Genomic DNA, 22,446 nt, shown 5'->3' on the forward strand with positions numbered 1-22,446 from the left:
CCTACTGGTAGAAAAGGGAGTTGCATGTCCAAAATTAACCTTCTTTTTGTAATAACTTTCTACAGCAGGGAGACAGAGACATGAAACCACTGTCAATCAATAGAAGGGGACAGTGGACATTTTTCACAACCTTTATTTTTATCCCTACTGGTAGAAAAGGGAATTGCATGTCCAAAATAAACCTTCTTTTTGTAATAACTTTCTACAGCAGGGAGACAGAGACATGAAACCACTGTCAATCAATAGAAGGGGACAGTGGACATTTTTCACAACCTTTCGTTTTACCCCAAGTGGCTTATTAGGGAATTGCATGTCCAAAATAAAAATAAAAATTATTTGCTTGTGTTCATGTGAAGAAAGAAAGTCATAAGCATCTGGGATGACAGAGGTCAGTAAATGGTGATAGAATTTTCATTTATGGATGAACTATCCCTTTGAAGATGTCAGGGCGTGGTAGAAACGGAGCAGTGGAGAAAAACAGGGTCTGGGTCCAAGTGCAGGGAATAAATTACTTTTTAATAAATGAGAACAAAAAGGCCAACAAGGCAAAACAAAACAGAAACAAATCACGGAGACAAGAGCAGACGCAGCCAAGATGCAAAAACACGAGTAATCAGGAACACTTACAAATCACAATTTACATTTCACAATTAATACAGCCTGACAGAGTGGTTAGAGAGTGGAGAATATATACTCATTGACAATGGGCACCAGGTGTGTTTGTGTAAGTGTGTGAGTGGATGAAACAGCTGTGCGGAGTGAAGGTAATGAGTCCGGGAGCAATTGAGAAACACAGGTGGAGCAACTAAACAATAATGAGGTAACAAGGTGGGTGGGATCAGAAAAAGACAGGAGAGAGCACATGGCACCAAACAAACACAACACTCACAGAAGAAAGTGACAGAAAGACATAAGACTGTGACAGATGAGCAAGATGTGATGGAGAGGCTAGAAATATATTCGAAACAGAATACTAGAATGTGTTCAATTAATGAGTAGAGTCATAGAATTAATACAAACAACGTTAACGTTTTTAAAGTCCATTTTATTTGTGTTGTCTATTCAGCGTCACTGTCTAAAAGGACAATTAATCTTTTCAATTTTTATTTTGGGCATTTATAGTTTTTTCCTAGCAAATATTGATAAATTGTTATTTGTGACTAATTACATTCATGAGAAAAAAGTCCCACAAAAATATTAATAGTATTTAAATTTTAATCACAGATTTTATTTGCACTATTTTGTGCATTCAGTTTATCATAGCTAATGGCTCTATCAAAACAGAAAAAATAAAGAAATAAACTTTTTTTTTTTGCGGGGGAAACGCAACTTTTGCTGCCTCAAGTAAAATTACTCAAGTATTTTACACCTCTGTTAATATGTGCTTACTACTAATAAATGGCTAATATTCTATAAATATGCATACTTATAAGCAACTAGTTAATTAATAGACTCTGAAATATAGTGTTACTAATTATTTCAATTAATTACATGTATTTAATTTGCATGAGTGAATAGTTATTTTATTTTATTGTGGTTTGGTTACTACATATTACTAATAAAGTGTTTTACTTGAAACATGGTGATGGTAGTTCTTAAGATCTTAAACTTTTAAAGAACCTTATATTTTGTAGTTTCACACTGAAGCTAGGTTGTAGAAAAAGGTGCACATAGGAGAAGATTCAGAAGGTATTTATTCCACATGAAATAGGAAAAGGGTATCCACAGATAGCAGTCATGAGGTCTAAAACATTTCCCGACAAAGTCAAACTAAAAGGACAAGAACGTAACGTAGACAGAACAAATGAAATAATTAGCAACACCACAGGTGAACTTATGTAATCAAAATGTGAGACAAAATATAGGTCAAATGACAAAGTATGAAAGACAGACTAAGTCCAAACTAACAAAATTGTGATAAGTAGAGTTAAGAGTTCATTATGCTTACAAAAACATAAAGGATAGACATAAACCATACACTGTTGACCCAATGACAGGAGTAATGTGTAAATATACAAAGTATATGCCAGGTGCATGTGGATGGGATAAACTCCACAAATTCCAAGTATTTGTTATTATTATACTTCACCATCATGTTGCTTTACTTCACTTCACTACATATAGCACAATCCTTGTCAACAATGTATGGTTTTATGTCTATGCAATTACAAATAAAGGTACCTGAAAAAAAAAATGTTATGAGACAACATTAAAATACATCTTTCTGATTTAGTGGATAGAACATGCTATCCACTTATAAAGAACACTATTTATATTTACCTATTTTATATTTATTTTTATATCTATTTAATGTACAGTACAGACCAAAAGTTTGGACACACCTTCTCATTCAAAGAGTTTTTTTTATTTTCATGATAATTGAAGATTCACACTGAAGGCATCAAAACTATGAATTAACAAATGTGGAATTATATATGGAATTATATACATAACAAAATATTGTGAAAAAACTGAAAATATGTCATATTGTAGGTTCTTCAAAGTAGCCACCTTTTGCTTTGATTACTGCTTTGCACACTCTTGGCATTCTCTTGATGAGCTTCAAGAGGTAGTCACCTGAAATGGTCTTCCAACAGTCTTGAAGGAGTTCCCCGATAGATGCTTAGCACTTGTTGGCCTTTTGCCTTCTGTCTGCGGTCCAGCTCACCCCTAAACCATCTGGATTGGGTTCAGGTCCGGTGACTGTGGGGGCCAGGTCATCTGGAGCAGCACCCCATCACTCTCCTTCTTGGTCAAATAGCCCTTGATGCCTTCAGTGTGACTCTACAATTTTCATAGTCATGAAAATAAAGAAAACTCTTCTAATGAGAAGGTGTGTCCAAACTTTTGGTCTGTACTGTAAGTATATATGCATACATTTATTTGATGTATTAACAATGTAGAGATTAAAAATAACAGTACTACTTAACCATAACCTAACTTAGATCGTGCTGTATGTCAAGATATATCTACTTTATATATATATATAAATATATATATATATATATATATATATATATATATATATATATATATATATATATATATATATAAACTATAAGTAATTTCTATAGTTCTCCATGACCTAATGTACAGGGAAATGTGTAATTATAAAAGTTGTTAAAGTAAACAAAACATTGTTTTTGTCTTTACATATCACCTAATTGAACTATTTTGATTTGCTGTGCACTATTTGTATGAACACTTTTAACGTATAAACAGTTAAGATACTATTTTATCATAAATTAAATATTGCAATTGATTTCGAATCACTATATTACTGTATTGTCTTATTACAATTATTTACTAAATTTTATTTCCTCAAGTACTGGGTATAGAATATATGACAAGAAATAGCTTATTATTGATATTATTTTGATCATGATATGACAATCTTTGTATTCTTGTCATTAATGGCCATTTCAGTTTGATGAAAAGATGCATTCATGCGGACATAATTGCAAAGTTCATGGATCATACTGAAGCAAAATTACAGTGATTTATTTATTTATTTTTTTAGCACTCCCTTTTTGGCAGAACTGTGGTGTTTTTTGGTGTATGTTTAAAAGCCTGGAACTTGCAATCCCGCATCGCCATTTGATTAACTAGCAACTTCCTGATGCTTAAAATTCTACATTGTTTTAATAATTATTTTCTCATGACAGATTAATGAATGAACGGTCTATAAGAACCTAAAAAAAAGTATTTGTCTGAGATCAAAGATGTATTTTTGCACCTGACTGTCTGTGCACATTTTTTTATGAATTATGATCTTCCTGCTAGTAAACCTATCCATCTACCTCTCTTACTGTAATCATACGCTCATCTATACAGTGGTGGAAAAAATTATTAGAACACTATAATTGTCAGAAGCTTTAAATTGTTTAAAGACAGTAATCTACAGTATGTCTTTATCTGTAGCCGTCAGTAGAAAATTTCAGCGTACAATCCAATCACCAAACACATGGCAGTTGCTTCAATGCATTTAGGGGTGTGGTCCTGGTCAAGACAATCTCCTGAACTCCAAACTGAATGTCAGAATGGGAAAGAAAGGTGATTTAAGCAATTTTGAGCGTGGCATGGTTGTTGGTGTCAGACGGGCCAGTCTGAGTATTTCACAATCTGCTCAGTTACTGGGATTTTCACGTTCACTACAAATAGAAAAAATAGGCTACAATTTGCACGAGCTCACCAAAATTAAACAGTTGAAGACTGGAAAAATGTTGCCTGATCTAATGAGTCTCGATTTCTGTTGAGACATTCAGATGGTAGAGTCAGAATTTCAGCTTTCAGCACCTTATTGAATCAATGCCACATAGAATTAAGGCAGTTCTGAAGATGAAAGGGGGTCAAACACATTATTAGTATGGTGTTCCTAATAATCCTTTAGGTTAGTGTCTGTCTGTCTGTCTATCTGTTTGTCGATACACTGGTCGGTCTGTCTGTCTGTCTGACCAAATGGTTAAAATAAAACTTTGATTTGTGATATTGTATTTTCAGTATTCAACCCGAACAGCATTGCTCCCTGTGTGGAAAAGAGTGTCCAGTTGTAAGCATGGCTCCTTCATTGAGAAATTAGTAATTAGTAAAGTGACATGACATTCAGCCAAGTATGGTGACCCATACTCAGAATTTGTGCTCTGCATTTAACCCATCCAAGGTGCACACACACAAACCATGAACACACACCGGAGCAGTGGGCAGCCATTTATGCTGCAGCGCCCGGGGAGCAGTTGGGACTAGGCCACAACTTCCCCATGAAGATGAGGTATTATACAATCTGTAGAGCTGAAATGTTAAATTATTTCAACTAAATAGATAATTATTATGCCGATAATTAGTATGCAGTTAATACAGAAATGACTTTACATCAAATATTAAGTAGTATTTTGTATTAGGTCAATACAGATCAAAAGGTTTTATTTTTTTTTACTGTTTGTCCAATTGTCTATATTTCAATTTGATGATTTTAAGCTGAAATTACTATTAATATCTTAATAATGGAGTAATAAAAGAATGAATTACAGTTTATTTTTAACTTAATATGTTGTCAGGCTGTCTGGTCTCTGTTTCCTTGAGTCTCCACTAGTGGTCTCACTTCCCCATAGGCACCTCACCGCAGGCTCTACAATTCCCACAAAGCCTTGTCCCTTCATCACAGTAATTGCACTCCTGTTAATTGCACTCAGGTGTCTTCACTTGATAGTCATTACCCTGCCTATATTAACCGGTCTGTTTCTGTTTGTTTTCATGGAGTCCTTTCTTTCCGTCACCCAGTTTCCTCGCCTTATGAGTTTCAAGTTCTATTCCTGTTCCTATTCCTATTCCTGTTTGTTTGTTTGGATGGATTTTTGGTTTTGACCCCTGCTTGTTGGATTCTGAATTTGGATTACCCATTAAACTCACAGGGCCCTATTTAAACGATCTGAAACGCAAGTGTCAAAGCGCGAAGCGCAAGTAACTTTGTGGGCGGGTCTCGGCGCTGTTGCTATTTTCCCGGCGGGATAAATGGCTCTTGCGCCCGGCGCAAATCTAAAATGGGTGGGTCTGAAGTAGCTTCATTATTCATAGGTGTGGTTTGGGCGTAACGTGAAATAAACCAATCAGAGCGTCATCCAACATTCCCTTTAAAAGCAGGTGCGCAAGTTCCATTATGGATTGCTATTATTATGGCGTATTTACCAGGCGCACGCCAGGAGCGGTTCACAGCCGAGGAGACTGATGTTCTTGTAAGAGCAGTGAAAGACAGAGAAGTTGTGTTGTATGGGGATGGGAGAAACCCACCCAAAATAGCGTCGGTTAAACAGGCGTGGGAGGAAATAGCCACAATTGTTTCATCGATTTTTTTTCCTGGTTCTTGACGGACAAACCAATTTGTCAGATGTCCTTATATACATATATGTATCGCCACTATTGGGCAAACAGGTCTGATCCTTAATTACTACAATTAGCCTGAATAATTTGTAAGCAAGATTTATGCCTATTTTTTCACATCTTCGTGGCACACCACAATGATTTCCGTCATCTCATGTGTTAATATTTTTTTAGTGTAACAATTTATGAATCTTAATAAAAATCTGTGTAGATTATATGAGCAAAGTGTATGCGCGTTGTGCACGCTATATACATTAAGGTCAAGCATGCGCGCCCTTAAAATAGCATAATGAACAGCGGGCAACGCGCCACTGACTTTTGACTAGGTTTTTTCTGGTCAGTGGCGCAATTGCTTAATGGAACAGCAAAATAGCTCCAGGGATTGTTTGCGCCGGAACACGCCTCTTTTTTTTGCGCTGATCCGCCCAGGGAGCGCAAGTTCATTCACTAGTTTAGCGACGTGCTTCTGTGGAGGGAAAAGCGCGCTTTGCGCGGGTGCAAAATAGGAATGACACATGCGTCGGTGTACAAAGTCAATTGCGCTGGGTGCAAGATAGGGCCCACAGTGCGTTTGGATCTCTCGTCTCCTGTGTTTCCCTGGGTTCCCAAACGTAACATATGTTCAATATAATTAAAAATTAAGTTTACTTGTGACAATTTTTATTTCCACTAGATTCAGTGCAGCAACTGTGAAAAATGGTACCACTCTGTCTGTCTCGGAATGATTAAAAAAGAGGTACAAAAATGGAAGATGAGAAAGTGATTGTGTGTTTTCTATAAGTAAAAAGTACTTTACAAGTGTAGGTGTTAAAATATATTGTTTACTCTTGAATGTTTTTTTTTGTTGTTGTTGATTTTTGTTTTGATCAGCTCCTTATAAATGTTAAAATCAGTGAATTTTAAAATCAGTATAAATTTCTGATCAGTGTATAAATACCAGTTCAGTCAAAAAGGCTATTGTACTGTTGGCTGTTGTCGTTTCAAATTAGTTTACAGTATTAACAGGATCATTCTGCATTACATAAATTTCGTAATTGTCAGGATGTAAATAAGGTACAATTTGTAAATGCAACTACCTTGTGCAACAGTAAGGATTAAATGTGAGGTTGTCTAAGTTGATCACTGTCTCCCTCTATTAACTGACACTGCTTTTACATCTCCCTGGTGGAAAATGCCATTACTAAATTAAAGTACAAAATGCTTCAAGCTGCAATGACGAGCCCAAGTCACTAGTGCAACCACCATCCTCTAGTGTCATTGGGAAAGAGGTGTGCATGCATTGAAATTAAGCGTTTGGCAGTCTGGTTTTAAGGGTTACAACAATGAAATGGTTAAACACCATGCACACAGACAACAAAATATAAACCTTTGATAATGGTTTACAATAAGGTTTAAAGGAACACTCCCCTTTTTTGGAAATATGCTCATTCTCCAACTCCCCCAGAGTTAATAAGTTGAGTTTTACTGCAGTGATATCACTATACTTACAGCCCTAGAAAATCACAACTTTACATTTTCCACCGGTCTTAGTACAAAATATAACTACAAAAGAGGAAAGTTTTAAATAGGAAAAATACCCATACTCTTTGGTCATTTCTGAATGCCATGCTGCTGGTCTCAAAACCTGATACTGGCTGAATGGATTCAAAAATGGTATAAACTGGGAGTTTGAGAATGAGCCTATTTCCAAAAAAGTGGACAGTACCAAAAAATTGTTAACAGTACTTAAATAGTGTTAACAAATTAGACCTATTTTTAAAATACTACCAAAACTTGTAATTATGTAAAAACATTATTAAATTAATTTAATGATCTAGTAGTGCAGAAATAATAATATACTTACAGTACATACTAACATAATTTATGTATTTGTTGGTCATTGTATCTTCTTGAATTTAGCAGGACCTTGCTCACATTTCTTATCCTATCCATCTAGTGAACACCTACAGTATCACAGCCTTCATCTGTCAACTAAAATGTCTGATATGAATATGAGCAGCACAGAATTGGTGCCAAGTAATGTCCCACAACCAAAAAACTATTGAAAAATGCATTTAAGTATTCAAACATTAGATATTTACCAAGATCCTTGTGTTATTTATTTAAACCCCCCATAAAATGTAAAATATTAGTAAGCTTAAAACTGTATCATAATTATAATTTTTTGGGTACTTTCCAATGGCTGGTGGCTACCCCGAACCGTTACCTCTAAATTTCATGTGATAAAATAAATGTTAAATGTTAATTAATGTTTTATTTTAAAAACAAATTTTGTATTTTTTTCTTTTAATAGTGATGTTCAAATATATATAAATATGTGTGTGCGTGTGTGTTTATCTTTTATATTTTATTTGTAAATTTGCAAAATTTTTGCTGTATTGGCCGAGATTGATTTGAACTACACCCCTACATTTATGAACAGGAAATATTAATGTGTCCCTCTCTCTTACATAGCTACATTTTGATTAGATATGTCCCATAAGTTTGAGGCACATGATTTGAAAATCTTAAAACATATACATAAAAAAATCTTATCATATACATACACACACACACACACACATACACACAAATTCAATTTTCCAGATAATAAATTAATAAATGCAAATAATGTGTTGCAAAAAAAAAAAAAAAAAAAAAACTACTGAAAGTTAATGAATATAACTAAATAAAAATTTCTGTCGTAATGTTAAAGTTTGTTTTGATCAACCAGTATGTTGAAAAGTCATTAAGGGGTAAAAATAAAGGTTGTGAAAAATGTCCACTGTCCCCCTCTATTCATTGACACTGGTTTCATGTCTCTGTCTCCCTGCTGTAGAAAGTTATTACAAAAAGAAGGTTTATTTTGGACATGCAATTCCCTTTTTTACCAGTAGGGGTAAAAAGAAAGGTTGTGAAAAATGTCCACTCTCCCCCTGTATTGATTGACAGTGGTTTCATGTACCTGTCTCCCTGCTGTAGAAAGTTATTACAAAAATAAGGATTATTTTGGACATGCAATTCCCTAATTAGCCACTTGGGGTAAAATGAAAGGTTGTGAAAAATGTCCACTCTCCCCCTCTATTGATTGACACTGGTTTCGTGTCTATGTCTCCCTGCTGTAGAAAGTTATTACAAAAAGAATGTCAATTTTGGACATGCAATTCCCTTTTCTACCAGTAGGGGTAAAAAGAAAGGTTGTGAAAAATGTCCACTGTCCCCCTCTATTGATTGACAGTGGTTTCATGTCTCTGTCTCCCTGCTGTAGAAAGTTATTACAAAAAGAAGGATAATTTTGGACACGCAATTCCCTTTTCTACCAGTAGGGGTAAAATTCAGGGTTGTGAAAAATGTCCACTCTCTCCCTCTACTGATTGACACTGGTTTCATGTCTCTGTCTCAGTGCTGTAGAAAGTTATTACAAAAAGAAGTTTAATTTTGGACATGCAATTCCCTAATAAGCCACTTGGGGTAAAACGAAAGGTTGTGAAAAATGTCCACGCTCCCCCTCTATTGATTGACACTGGTTTCATGTCTCTGTCTCCCTGATGTAGAAAGTTATTACAAAAAGAAAGTTAATTTTGGACATGCAACTCCCTAATAAGCCACTTGGGGTAAAACGAAAGGTTGTGAAAAATGTTCACTGTCCCCTTCTATTGATTGACAGTGGTTTCATGTACCTGTCTCCCTGCTGTAGAAAGTTATTACAAAAATAAGGATTATTTTGGACATGCAATTCCCTAATTAGCCACTTGGGGTAAAATGAAAGGTTGTGAAAAATGTCCACTCTCCCCCTCTATTAAATGACACTGGTTTCGTGTCTATGTCTCCATGCTGTAGAAAGTTATTACAAAAAGAATGTCAATTTTGGACATGCAATTCCCTTTTCTACCAGTAGGGGTAAAAAGAAAGGTTGTGAAAAATGTCCACTGTCCCCCTCTATTGATTGACAGTGGTTTCATGTCTCTGTCTCCCTGCTGTAGAAAGTTATTACAAAAAGAAGGATAATTTTGGACACGCAATTCCCTTTTCTACCAGTAGGGGTAAAATTCAGGGTTGTGAAAAATGTCCACTCTCTCCCTCTACTGATTGACACTGGTTTCATGTCTCTGTCTCAGTGCTGTAGAAAGTTATTACAAAAAGAAGTTTAATTTTGGACATGCAATTCCCTAATAAGCCACTTGGGGTAAAACGAAAGGTTGTGAAAAATGTCCACGCTCCCCCTCTATTGATTGACACTGGTTTCATGTCTCTGTCTCCCTGATGTAGAAAGTTATTACAAAAAGAAAGTTAATTTTGGACATGCAACTCCCTAATAAGCCACTTGGGGTAAAACGAAAGGTTGTGAAAAATGTTCACTGTCCCCTTCTATTGATTGACAGTGGTTTCATGTCTCTGTCTCCCTGCTGTAGAAAGTTATTACAAAAAGAAGGTTTATTTTGGACATGCAATTCCCTTTTCTACCAGTAGGGGTAAAAAGGAAGGTTGTGAAAAATGTCCACTGTCCCCCTCTATTGCTTGACACTGGTTTCATGTCTCTGTCTCACTGCTGTATAAAGTTATTACAAAAAGAAGGTTCATTTTGGACATGCAGTTCCCTAATCAGCCACTTGGGGTAAAATTAAAGGTTGTGAAAAATGTCCACTCTCTCTCTCTACTAATTGACACTGGTTTCATGTATCTGTCTCAGTGCTGTATAAAGTTATTACAAAAAGAAGTTTAATTTTGGACATGCAATTCCCTAATAAGCCACTTGGGGTAAAACGAAAGGTTGTGAAAAATGTCCACTGTCCCCCTCTATTGATTGACACTGGTTTCGTGTCTATGTCTCCCTGCTGTAGAAAGTTATTACAAAAAGAATGTTAATTTTGGACATGCAATTCCCTAATAAGCCACTCGGGGTAAAACGAAAGGTTGTGAAAAATGTCCACTGTCCCCTTCTATTGATTGACACTGGTTTCATGTCTCTGTCTCCCTGCTGTAGAAAGTTATTACAAAAAGAATGTCAATTTTGGACATGCAATTCCCTTTTCTACCAGTAGGGGTAAAAAGAAAGGTTGTGAAAAATGTCCACTGTCCCCCTCTATTGATTGACAGTGGTTTCATGTCTCTGTCTCACTGCTGTAGAAAGTTATTACAAATAGAAGGTTAATTTTGGACATGCAGTTCCTTAATCAGCCACTTGGGGTAAAATTAAAGGTTGTGAAAAATGTCCACCCTCTCCCTCTATTGATTGTCACTGGTTTCATGTCTATGTCTCCCTGCTGTAGAAAGTTATTACAAAAAGAATGTCAATTTTGGACATGCAATTCCCTTTTCTACCAGTAGGGGTAAAAAGAAAGGTTGTGAAAAATGTCCACTGTCCCCCTCTATTGATTGACACTGGTTTCATGTCTCTGTCTCACTGCTGTAGAAAGTTATTACAAAAAGGAGGCTAATTTTGGACATGCAATTCCCTTTTTTACCAGTAGGGGTAAAAAGAAAGGTTGTGAAAAATGTCCACTCTCTCTCTCTACTGATTGACACTGGTTTCATGTCTCTGTCTCCCTGCTGTAGAAAGTTATTACAAATAGAAGGTTAATTTTGGACATGCAATTCCCTTTTCTACCAGTAGGGGTAAAATTAAAGGTTGTGAAAAATGTCCACTCTCTCTCTCTACTGATTGACACTGGTTTCGTGTATCTGTCTCACTGCTGTAGAAAGTTATTACAAAAACAAGGTAAAGTTTGGACATACAATTCCCTAATCAGCCACTAGGGGTAAAATTAAAGGTTGTGAAAAATGTCCACTCTCTCCCTCTATTGATTGACACTGGTTTCATGTCTATGTCTCCCTGCTGTAGAAAGTTATTACAAAAAGAAGGTTCATTTTGGACATGCAATTCCTTTTTTTACCAGTAGGGGTAAAAAGAAAGGTTGTGAAAAATGTCCACTTTCCCCCTCTATTGATTGACAGTGGTTTCATGTCTCTGACTCCCTGCTGTAGAAAGTTATTACAAAAAGAAGGTTCATTTCGGACATGCAATTCCTTTTTTTACCAGTAGGGGTAAAAAGAAAGGTTGTGAAAAATGTCCACTGTCCCCCTATATTGATTGACAATGGTTTCATGTCTCTGTCTCACTGCTTTAGAAAGTTATTAGAAAAAGGTAAATTTTAGACATGCAGTTCCCTAATCAGCCACTTGGGGTAAAATGAAAGGTTGTGAAAAATGTCCACTCTGTCTCTCTACTGATTGACACTGGTTTCATGTCTCTGTCTCCCTGCTGTAGAAAGTTATTACAAAAAGGAGGCTAAATTTGGACATGCAATTCCCTTTTTTACCAGTAGGGGTAAAAAGAAAGGTTTTGAAAAATGTACACTCTCTCTCTCTACTGATTGACACTGGTTTCATGTCTCTGTCTCGCTGCTGTAAAAAGTTATTACAAAAAGAAAGTCAATTTTGGACATGCAATTCCCTTTTCTACCAGTAGGGGTAAAAAGAAAGGTTGTGAAAGATGTCCACTGTCCCTCTCTATTGATTGACACTGGTTTCATGTCTCTGTCTCACTGCTTTAGAAAGTTATTAGAAAAAGGTAAATTTTAGACATGCAGTTCCCTAATCAGCCACTTGGGGTAAAATGAAAGGTTGTGAAAAATGTCCACTCTCTCTCTCTACTGATTGACACTGGTTTCATGTATCTGTCTCACTGCTGTAGAAAGTTATTACAAAAAGAAGGTTAATTTTGGACATACAATTCCCTAATCAGCCACTAGGGGTAAAATTAAAGGTTGTGAAAAATGTCCACTCTCTCCCTCTATTGATTGACAGTGGTTTCATGTCTCTGTCTCCCTGCTGTAGAAAGTTATTACAAAAATAAGAATAATTTTGGACATGCAATTCCCTAATAAGCCACTTGGGGTAAAACGAAAGGTTGTGGAAAATGTCCACTCTCCCCCTCTATTGATTGACACTGGTTTCGTGTCTATATCTCCCCGCTGTAGAAAGTTATTACAAAAATAATGTAAATTTTGGACATGCAATTCCCTTTTCTACCAGTAGGGGTAAAAAGAAAGGTTGTGAAAAATGTCCACTGTCCCCCTCTATTGATTGACACTGGTTTCATGTCTCTGTCTCACTGCTGTAGAAAGTTATTACAAATAGAAGGTTAATTTTGGACATGCAGTTCCCTAATCAGCCACTTGGGGTAAAATTAAAGGTTGTGAAAAATGTCCACCCTCTCCCTCTATTGATTGACACTGGTTTCATGTCTATGTCTCCCTGCTGTAGAAAGTTATTACAAAAAGAAGGTTCATTTCGGACATGCAATTCCTTTTTTTACCAGTAGGGGTAAAAAGAAAGGTTGTGAAAAATGTCCACTGTCCCCCTATATTGATTGACAATGGTTTCATGTCTCTGTCTCACTGCTTTAGAAAGTTATTAGAAAAAGGTAAATTTTAGACATGCAGTTCCCTAATCAGCCACTTGGGGTAAAATGAAAGGTTGTGAAAAATGTCCACTCTGTCTCTCTACTGATTGACACTGGTTTCATGTCTCTGTCTCCCTGCTGTAGAAAGTTATTACAAAAAGGAGGCTAAATTTGGACATGCAATTCCCTTTTCTACCAGTAGGGGTAAAAAGAAAGGTTGTGAAAGATGTCCACTGTCCCTCTCTATTGATTGACACTGGTTTCATGTCTCTGTCTCACTGCTTTAGAAAGTTATTAGAAAAAGGTAAATTTTAGACATGCAGTTCCCTAATCAGCCACTTGGGGTAAAATGAAAGGTTGTGAAAAATGTCCACTCTCTCTCTCTACTGATTGACACTGGTTTCATGTCTCTGTCTCGCTGCTGTAGAAAGTTATTACAAAAAGAAAGTCAATTTTGGACATGCAATTCCCTTTTCTACCAGTAGGGGTAAAAAGAAAGGTTGTGAAAGATGTCCACTGTCCCTCTCTATTGATTGACACTGGTTTCATGTCTCTGTCTCACTTCTTTAGAAAGTTATTAGAAAAAGGTAAATTTTAGACATGCAGTTCCCTAATCAGCCACTTGGGGTAAAATGAAAGGTTGTGAAAAAATGTCCACTCTCTCTCTCTACTGATTGACACTGGTTTCATGTATCTGTCTCACTGCTGTAGAAAGTTATTACAAAAAGAAGGTTAATTTTGGACATACAATTCCCTAATCAGCCACTAGGGGTAAAATTAAAGGTTGTGAAAAATGTCCACTCTCTCCCTCTATTGATTGACAGTGGTTTCATGTCTCTGTCTCCCTTCTGTAGAAAGTTATTACAAAAATAAGAATAATTTTGGACATGCAATTCCCTAATAAGCCACTTGGGGTAAAACGAAAGGTTGTGAAAAATGTCCACTCTCCCCCTCTATTGATTGACACTGGTTTCGTGTCTATATCTCCCCGCTGTAGAAAGTTATTACAAAAAGAATGTAAATTTTGGACATGCAATTCCCTTTTCTACCAGTAGGGGTAAAAAGAAAGGTTGTGAAAAATGTCCACTGTCCCCCTCTATTGATTGACACTGGTTTCATGTCTCTGTCTCACTGCTATAGAAAGTTATTACAAATAGAAAGTTAATTTTGGACATGCAGTTCCCTAATCAGCCACTTGGGGTAAAATTAAAGGTTGTGAAAAATGTCCACCCTCTCCCTCTATTGATTGACACTGGTTTCATGTCTATGTCTCCCTGCTGTAGAAAGTTATTACAAAAAGAATGTCAATTTTGGACATGCAATTCCCTTTTCTACCAGTAGGGGTAAAAAGAAAGGTTGTGAAAAATGTCCACTGTCCCCCTCTATTGATTGACACTGGTTTCATGTCTCTGTCTCACTGCTGTAGAAAGTTATTACAAAAAGGAGGCTAATTTTGGACATGCAATTCCCTTTTTTACCAGTAGGGGTAAAAAGAAAGGTTGTGAAAAATGTCCACTCTCTCTCTCTACTGATTGACACTGGTTTCATGTCTCTGTCTCCCTGCTGTAGAAAGTTATTACAAATAGAAGGTTAATTTTGGACATGCAATTCCTTTTTCTACCAGTAGGGGTAAAATTAAAGGTTGTGAAAAATGTCCACTCTCTCTCTCTACTGATTGACACTGGTTTCGTGTATCTGTCTCACTGCTGTAGAAAGTTATTACAAAAAGAAGGTAAATTTTGGACATACAATTCCCTAATCAGCCACTAGGGGTAAAATTAAAGGTTGTGAAAAATGTCCACTCTCTCTCTCTACTGATTGACACTGGTTTCGTGTATCTGTCTCACTGCTGTAGAAAGTTATTACAAAAACAAGGTAAAGTTTGGACATACAATTCCCTAATCAGCCACTAGGGGTAAAATTAAAGGTTGTGAAAAATGTCCACTCTCTCCCTCTATTGATTGACACTGGTTTCATGTCTATGTCTCCCTGCTGTAGAAAGTTATTACAAAAAGGAGGCTAATTTTGGACATGCAATTCCCTTTTTTACCAGTAGGGGTAAAAAGAAAGGTTGTGAAAAATGTCCACTCTCTCTCTCTACTGATTGACACTGGTTTCATGTCTCTGTCTCCCTGCTGTAGAAAGTTATTACAAATAGAAGGTTAATTTTGGACATGGAATTCCCTTTTCTACCAGTAGGGGTAAAATTCAGGGTTGTGAAAAATGTCCACTCTCTCCCTCTACTGATTGACACTGGTTTCATGTGTCTGTCTCACTGCTGTAGAAAGTTATTACAAAAAGAAGGTTTATTTTGGACATGCAATTCCCTTTTTTACCAGTAGGGGTAAAAAGAAAGGTTGTGAAAAATGTCAACTCTCCCCCTCTATTGATTGACAGTGGTTTTATGTCTCTGTCTCACTGCTGTAGAAAGTTATTACAAAAAGAAGGTTAATTTTGGACATGCAATTCCCTTTTTTACCAGTAGGGGGTAAAAAAAAAAGGTTGTGAAAAATGTCCACTGTCCCCCTCTATTGATTGACAGTGGTTTCATGTCTCTGTCTCCCTGCTGTAGAAAGTTATTACAAAAAGAAGGTTCATTTTGGACATGCAATTCCCTTTTTTACCAGTAGGGGTAAAAAGAAAGGTTGTGAAAAATGTCCACTGTCTCCCACTATTGATTGAAACTCGTTTCATGTATCTGTCTCTTTGCTGTAGAAAGTTATTACAAAACGAAGGTTAATTTTGGACATGCAATTACCGTTTTTACCAGTAGGGGTAAAATGAAAGGTTGTGAAAAATGACAACTGTCGCCCTCTATTCATTGACACTGGTTTCATGTCTCTGTGTCCCTGCTGTAGAAAGTTATTACAAAAAGTTGGTTAAATTTGGACATGCAATTCCCTTATCAGCCACTTGGGGTAAAATGAAAGGATGTGAAAAATGTCCACTCTTTCCCTCTATTGATTGACAGTGGTTTCATGTCTCTGTCTCCCTGCTGTAGAAAGTTATTACAAAAAGAAGGTTCATTTTGGACATGCAATTCCCTTTTTTACCAGTAGGGGTAAAAAGAAAGGTTGTGAAAAATGTCCACTGTCTCCCACTATTGATTGAAACTCGTTTCATGTATCTGTCTCTTTGCTGTAGAAAGTTATTACAAAACGAAGGTTAATTTTGGACATGCAATTACCGTTTTTACCAGTAGGGGTAAAATGAAAGGTTGTGAAAAATGACAACTGTCGCCCTCTATTCATTGACACTGGTTTCATGTCTCTGTGTCCCTGCTGTAGAAAGTTATTACAAAAAGTTGGTTAAATTTGGACATGCAATTCCCTTATCAGCCACTTGGGGTAAAATGAAAGGATGTGAAAAATGTCCACTCTTTCCCTCTATTGATTGACACTGGTTTCATCTCTCTATCTTCCTTCTGTAGAAAGTTATTACAAAAAGAAGGTTAATTATGGACATGCAATTCCCTTTTCTACCAGTAGTGTTAAAAAGAAAGGTTGTTAAAAATGTCCACTGTCCCCCACTATTGATTGACACTGGTTTCATGTCTATATGCCCTTTATCTAAAAAGCTATTACAAAAACACCTACTGAGCTATAGCAAAAAACGAAGAAAGTTTGCACTTTCCCCACGGTCCCTAACTGAAGGCTCTGCTGAGAGCGTTCTCTCCCGGCTTTTTGCACATTGCCACGGCTTGCACGGGGCCGTGCTTATTATATCGAGGGAAAATATAGAAAAAGAAGGATGTGAAACATGATCAGCTTTGCCCTTTTGGCGGTCACACTGCTTAGATTTCTTTAGGGCAATTCGTTTTGGAATTATTGGCGTTTACCGCTGAATGTGTCACGAATATCGAAAACAAAACCAACTTGACCCCGCTCCAAAAAGTCAATTGAATCAAAAAGGAACCTAGTTCTCGCATTCACACTCGTTTTTTTTCAAACTTCAGATGCAGACCATTAACTATTTACACTGTGTTTAGAAAAACTTAAACCAAACTTAAAAATTACTGTAATATAATATTAAAAATTATTATTACAGAAAATAATGAATTAGTTATGTTTAACAATGCTTAAAGGCCAGAGGTTCATGTTACTGCTAAATATATATAGCCTACATATGTAACACGTCGATATTCGGATCTTTCATATCAAAATATATTACAAATAGTTTTATTTTCTGTAACTTTTCTGAAACAATATATATATATATATATATATATATATATATATATATATATATATATATATATATATATATATATATATATATATATATTCAGTAATTATTATTTAATATTAGACAGCAATTATGTCATAGTTTAGTAACTTTCATGCAAATGTGAAAACAGGAGTGTTTTTTTTCATGGCTTAAATTCAAATATGTGTCAAAATCCATGCAAATCACTAGATCACAAAAAACAAACTAAGTGTGGAAACACTATAAAAGAATTAATTAATAGGTTTTTCCCCAAAAGGTTTTTGCAATCCAACAGATGGAGTCAGATGATTCTTGTTGCGCATGTTGTACATTAAACATAAGCATAGCAGACAGAGCATGTCATCAGTGATGATTTATTAAGCCACTGACATTCATTTTGAGGTTGCATGGGTAGTCCCAGATAAAGTGGATGTTGTTTGTCAAAAGGGATAGGCCTATGTTGTAGTTATCAAACAAGGGTGATGCAACAGTCGTGTTTATATTATAATTCAGCAAGACAGCATCTTATTTCATTCCTTTAACACAACGTAATCCACAAGGTAAATATAATCTTAAATCAGTTCAAACTAATTTGAAAAAAAAAAACAGAACAAAACTTCATAAGAAGAAATAAATACAAACAATTAATTGCAAGTTAAAGTCTGTTCCTCCACTTCCTGAACATCTGATTATAGTATAGTATAGTTTAATATAGAATAGTATAGTATAGTAAAGTTTTACAGAATTACAGTAATACACTAAACCACTACAACATGCAAACAACTAGACTATATGTGACCCCAGACAGACCACGAAATCAGTCATACGGATAATAAAACTATTTAAAAACCTGGAAAATGAAGGTGCAAAAAAATCTAAATATGGAGTAAATCACATTTAAACTGTCTAAATTAAGTCATTAGCAATGCATATTATTAATCAAAAATGAAAAAAAAAAAATCTTCATTTAATATCCTAATAATTTTTGGCACAAAAGAACAATCAATCTTTTTGACCCATGTAATGTATTTTTGGTTATTGCTACAAATATACCCATGCTATACATAAGACTTTTGTTTTGTATAGACTTTTACATAAGATAAGGTTTTGTGGTCCAGGGTCACATATATTTAGCAAATAATGTGCAAGTTAAATTTTTTCAACATTTCTTTTTTTTTTCTAAAGAATATTTTACAGTATGATGATGTGATAAAGATTAGAAAATAAAATCGAAGAGTAATCAGAGTGAAATGTGTCATGTTTCAACTGTTCTTGCGATTTTATGCATGATATAACGTGTCACTGCAAAGCATTGCTTTGAATTGTGGCATAATAACAATTGTATTTATTATTATTATTATTATTATTATTATTATTATTATTATTATTATTATTATTATTATGTGTGGGTGTTGTTGTTATTATGGACTAAATGAAAAGCAGGAAAGAACATCAAGTTGGGGAGCATACTGTGTTCTCTAACATTTCTCATCCGCCTCTCCATCAGAGACAGTGTGACACAGCCCAGTCTGTTACATAAGCCTTGCGCCAAATGGCGAGCCGGCGGACAGAAACGAATACAAGCGTCTTTACTTGAGGGGCGGTCAAAGTAACATCTCTATTCCATGCACTTTCTAGTTCGTGATCTGAAATCTTTAAAAATTTGATTTGCCCTAGAATAATTCATCATACAACGCATGAAGCAGGCTGTATAAAAACTAAGAAGGCAAAGTGTAGCACTTTTTTTCTTTACAATAATCTGAGTTTAATGCGCATAGGTCAGAATGATTTTTGCAGAATTTTAAAAGGGCCTCTCGACTGGCTTCACTGCAGAGAAATAAAACACCGCAATGTAACCTTCCTTGCTGCTGTTTAACACACAAATAAATCAGATTCTAGCGTAACCTGCGCTGCGCGTGCACACGATCACGCACGTCTGAAGCAAGCGCAAGACTGACAAACCCGCGTCCCATCCATCCATGCACTTCCAATCCAATGTAAACATTACAGAGTTACAGCAACAAAACAAGGAGGGGCTCGAGGCTTTAGGGGGACATCGCATAAAAACACGTCGATTGCTCTGTGCGATGCATCCAAGACCGTGAAAACCCACGGAAATCCACGCCATCAATACGAAGACGCAAGCGCGTGCGTTACCTGATTGTTAATTTGTGAGCATCTCAGTCGCGGACATTTCTTCCTGTAATCCTGCACATCTCTCCCATACTCGGTGCGGCATGATCCTCAGCTGTTCCTGCTAATGGAACATTCCGTGGATTTCACCACTGAATTGGGGAAAAGGTACAAACTGGAGCTCGCGCGAGGAATAAAGGCGGAATATGGCATTACTTTTCGCATCTCGCGCAAAACAACCACTCGCTGAATACATTAGACTTAGGAGAAATCACTGCACTCGTTTGAACCCAGCATCATCCTCCGCCTGTTTGCGTGCTTTCGTGACATACCCCTAAGAGGGGCATTTAGAGGCCGCTGACTTATGGCAAGCCGTTTGAACATCATTCCGTGGAAATAACTTTATGATACATTTGTATGCTGCTTTATAGAAACTTGTTTTCACTGGATGGGATGGGAGGGGGTGCTGCTGCAACATAACAAAGAAAGAAAACGGCAAGATATAAATGTGCAATTGTGAGATAAAAAGTCGCAATTATCTTTTTATTTTCAAGGCCATGTTGGGGGAAAATAATCACAAGATGTAACCAAGTCTATGAGAAAAAGTCAGGATCTCGAGATATAAACTGAATCGTAAGGAAATTGTTTATATCTGGGGGCAGGGGCTGGCTTTCATATCTGCTTATTGTTAGTGGATAACAATTATCCAACTATCTTTTTCAGTGTCACAAACTGTCTATTAAATACTAGTAGGCCTACTTACTGATTGCAAACTAGTATTTCAGTAATTACTATTAATAATAATAGTGATTATTTATTTATTATATTAAATAATGAATTAAAAATTTTCATTATTCACAGTGTAGACTATGTATAGTGCCAAAAAAATCAGCGATTAAACAAATATTTTCAATACAAATAACAAGTCAAGCTGCAATACTAAACAGGACCACAAGGAGACGCCAAAGACCATTAAACTTCGACTGGATACATTCAGAATCACTAAACTTTTTAGTCACTGCATAACTCCTCAGCTAGCCCACGCCCATAATAAAACATTCTAACTTTTAATCCAAATACACTATGTAAAAATATTTACAGACATCTGGAGGTGAGTCACTATTCTCTCCACAAAGCCCTGTTTTGTCCAACTGTTTGAAATTGCTTACTGGGTCCTTGGACTTTCCAGGAGTTTATCGGTTTAATGATCATAAAAACCTGCTTCTTTTAAATTTTAAGGAACTGTTGTTTTTATAATGTACTGATTCAAATGAGTAATTAATTATTAGGCTATTCACCTTATAAATTTATCTTGAACTTCTACTTCTCACAATTTACCTGAAAGGATAACAGTATAGCGCTTCAGGACAGCGCCCAAACATCCTCACATTATATTATTTCTTTGGAAATGTATATGAATTCTCCATCTTTCTAAACAAGTTGATGCAAACATAGTTTTATCAATGTTTTTCTAAGACTCATTGTTAGCCCCAGCTCACACTGGCCAGACAGTGGAAAAGCAATAAATCCTGCGGTAGACCAACTGTGCTTGCATTCATTCACACAATTTGTCGAGATGAGAGGTGACCTCTCCTGGTACTGTGATTTATATACTGTTCACCAGACACTGACGCTTTGATTCTGAGTACCAGCAACATGTCATAAGTGCCAGTACGCTCAAAAAAGTGTCAGTACGCTAAACACTAAAATACAGATGTGCCGGTGCATACCAGCCCACATCGAGCACTGATAATACAAATAAACAAATCACACAATTTACAGGTAAGTTGTACTGAAATAGGGACTGGTTGCAATTATTTAGGTACTTGTAACAGTTAAAATAGTCTTTTTTTATATTATTAGACACTAGTTTGTATTCCAGTTGTTAACTAATATGATTTTGTAATGAAACTATCCATTCTGACTTGTCAGATACATGACAAGTAAAAAGTAATTGCAATTAGTGATGTTACAATGAAATATTAAACAATTGGAAGTAGCATATACTATTCATAATTAGGTTCTATTATTTAACAAACAGGTACTAGTAAAACTTAAATAGATTATTTTGGGACTGTTAGCCTAAAGTTAATTAAGAAGCTCTAGTAGCATAGTCAGTGTTTTCCTCTAAATTGAATCTCTTTTATTTTTTTTATTTTACCTATTTGAGTATACTGAATTAACAATAAGTGTATGTAATTCAGCATTGCCCGGTAAAAACCAGATACTAAAAACAGACACTATTTAGTAGGAATGAATGTTAAAACGGCTTGCCACAGTTGTCTTGCTCTACCGTAAACACTGTAGGAGTTTGTCCTCATGAGCTCCCAATGTCAAGTCTCGGTTAACAAGATCATAGGGCTACGATTAGATCATTGCATAGACTATCCTATTATCCTGTTCTCCACATTAAATAAAAAATAATTAAAGCTTAAATCCTCGTCTGGCATCTTCAATGACAAAAATAGAAAGCTGACTGGATTATTTTTACTTCATAATGATGATGATGACATTACACCTGTGCTCTGTTTTCTTATTAAAGCTGTTTGCATCATGAGGGAGGCATATGTCATCATCAATTTGATTCCTTGCATCCATTATGGAAAAACTAATCAGGGTCACATTACGTAAATTCCAGTCTATGATTAGAATGTGCTTTGCTTTGTCTCCCTCTACTGGCCTGATATGATGAGCGTCATTTGACCAAGTACAACAGGTTTCTGGATCAACATCCTTGTTGATCCTGAAACATAATTACAATCAATCATTCAGAATATATAATCCATTTAATATATAGAATATATAATCCATTTAATATATAGAATATATAATCCATTTAATATCATCCT

The 22,446-nt window shown here is 35.9% G+C and overlaps 1 protein-coding gene across 1 annotated transcript in view; it reads right to left on the minus strand.

Moving 5' to 3' along the window:
* LOC113113858 (RING finger protein 44) overlaps nucleotides 1-19,931 on the minus strand; it is a 1,123,463-nt gene extending 1,103,532 nt beyond the window's left edge. The window contains exon 1 of the mRNA XM_026280377.1: nucleotides 19,622-19,931. The gene's annotated coding sequence lies outside the window, so the exon portion shown is untranslated. The remainder of the gene's footprint in view (nucleotides 1-19,621) is intronic.
* Nucleotides 19,932-22,446: the final 2,515 nt, after the last annotated feature.

Source organism: Carassius auratus, chromosome 14, assembly GCF_003368295.1.
Source record: "Carassius auratus strain Wakin chromosome 14, ASM336829v1, whole genome shotgun sequence".
Classification (NCBI taxonomy): Eukaryota; Metazoa; Chordata; class Actinopteri; order Cypriniformes; family Cyprinidae; genus Carassius; species Carassius auratus.